Source organism: Hipposideros armiger, unplaced genomic scaffold (assembly GCF_001890085.2).
Source record: "Hipposideros armiger isolate ML-2016 unplaced genomic scaffold, ASM189008v1 scaffold_266, whole genome shotgun sequence".
Taxonomy (NCBI): Eukaryota; Metazoa; Chordata; class Mammalia; order Chiroptera; family Hipposideridae; genus Hipposideros; species Hipposideros armiger.
In genome coordinates, this window is record NW_017731616.1 from 2,193,129 (window position 1) to 2,195,702 (window position 2,574).

Sequence of the window (2,574 nt, forward strand, 5' to 3'; positions counted from 1 at the left end):
AACATGGGCCAGTGAAGCGACGTCCTCCACAACTAGACTGAAGAACAAAAGGACAGCAACTTGTCTGTTCCCCTCCCCCAATTCCCTAATAAAATTTTTTAAAAAAAGGAAAAAAAAGTGAAAGGATAGAAAATGCCATTGAAGCATAAGGGTGTTGAACTGAATGTGGAAATCAATCAGTCTCCAGTATGTTATTTTCTAACATGATTTTCTTTCTCCATTTATTACCAATCTCTTATATTTTTCATTCTTTATGCACCCTGGTTGCACCCTGGATGAAAATTTGCTGATTTCCTTTACAGTTTCTGCCCAGATCTTTCATCATCTTCTTTCCTTTTGCCCTGTCAGAATTTTCCAAAGAGTCCTATAGCTAACAGACCATGTTCAGCTTTAGAGAATAAAGGAAGCAGATAACCATATTCCACACAGAGTGTCCTCCTTTGATGCTCTCTTTATATAGCATGCTGAGTACATATGGCATTAATTTTCCTTCTGAAGCTTTACAAGTTGCCATCTGACACATTTGTTTCCAGAAAGAAGGTAAGTATAGGCCAGGTGTGGAGATGGGTTAGGTCTTGAAAAATGTTTCTGTTTTACTGCAAGAGCTGAGGGTGCTGCTTTGCCATGGGAATATGCAAGAATTTGAGGACTGCTCTCAAGGAGGAGGACTTCCCCCAGCTTAGCCTTCTGGGCCACCGTGGTCGCTCTGTCTCAGGAAGCAGGGATTTGAAGGCTAAACTTTTAGAACTTGAAGAGAACTTTAAAAACATTCATTCTAGTCATTCCCTTTAATTAATGAAGAAACCGAAGCCCTGAGAGGTGAAGTGACTTTTCTAATAGATTCCCAGTTTTTGTCTTAGTAGTGTTCCCAACACACCTTGGCATCTGTTGCCAGCTTCAGAAGCCACCACTGGAATCCACTAGTGAGCTGAGCAGAGGTCTCTGGAGGTGGTGCCCTCTTGTTATACAGCAATGAGGAAGTCATAAGGGATCTTTTTCTCTAGAGAATGGGAGAGTAAGTCACAAAGAGATGGTGACAGATTCCTAAAGCTGCATATATTCATGAGAAAATGACAAACATGAGGTGCTGAAGCAGAAAAATGCTTCCAGTGATACAGCTGTGAAGAGGAAAACCCTGCATACTTCCCGGGAGTAGAAAGAATTATTATTTTTTTAATTAATTAATCAATTTAAAAAAATTTATTGGGGAACATTTTTACCAGGACCCATCAACTCCAAGTCAAGTTGTTGTCCTTCAATCTTAGCTGTAGAGGGCACAGCTCAGCTCCAGTCCAGTTGCTGTTTTCAATCTCATTGAGGTGGGGTGCAGCCCACCATCCCATGTGGGAGTCTAACTGACAACCTTGTTGTTAAGAGCACATGTTCCAACCAGCTGAGCCATCTGGCCGCCCACTGGCAGCTCAGCGGCAGCTCAGGTCAAGTCATTGTCTTCAATCTAGTTGCAGAGGGCGCAGCTCACTGGCCCACATGGGAATAGAAATTGGCAACCCTGTTGCTCAGAGCTCATGCTCTAACCAGCTGAGCCACCCGGCGGCATCCAGAATAGAAACATTCTTGCTTGGGATAGGCATGTGTTCAGGTTCTAGTGCTTTAGGAGGATCAGAGAGAAGGCATTTGAAACCAAAGAAAATCTACCAAGACATGGGGAGTGTTTTACCGTCCAGAATCATGAAGGGAGGGTGGGATGGGAGGAACCCAAAACGTTGAGACCATATTCAAGTTTCTGCCCCTACATTTTATGTGATAAATTTCACATCTACACGCAAGTTGAAAGGATAATGTGATTAATATCTGTAGATCCTTTACCTAGATTTAATAATTATTAATATTTGAAAGTTGCAGATATTGTGATACTTTAGCATGCATCTCTTGAGAATAATGACATTTTCCCTACATAACCACAATACCATGATCACATCTAAGAAAATCAGCAATAATTCTGATGTATAATTTGTATTCAATAACCCCCAAATGTCTTTCTTTTTTTTTTAAAGATTTTATCGGGGAATTGGGGAAGGAGAACAAAGTTGCTGTCCTTTTGTTCTTCAGTCTAGTTGTGGAGGACGTCGCTTCACTGGCCCATCTTGGTATTATGATCATTTTGCTCTTCCCGAGTGAGGCAGTCACTCGCCGGCCATTGGACAGCCACTCACGGCGGTTTATGGCAGCTCACTAAAGCTCACGCCAACAGCCAGCCAGCCCCGCTGCAGCCTATGCCGTCGCTGGCAACTCACAGCAGCCCAGCTCCAGGTTGAGCGGTTGTTCACCATCTTAGCTGTAGAGGGTGCAGTGCCACTGGCCCTCATGTGGGATCCAAACCGGGGCTCCGCTGCTCAGAGCTGGCGTCCCAAGCCAACTCCTAACCAACACGCCACTCAGCCGGCCCCCCAAATGTCTTTTTATAATTATTTTTTAAAATCTGCGATCCAATCAAGAATAATGCATTACATTGAGTTGCTATGTCTTTAGTCTTGTTTAGTATAGAATAGTTGCCTCTTCTTTTTTTTCTTCATGACACTGGATTTTTTAAGAGACAGGTCAGTTGGCTTATAG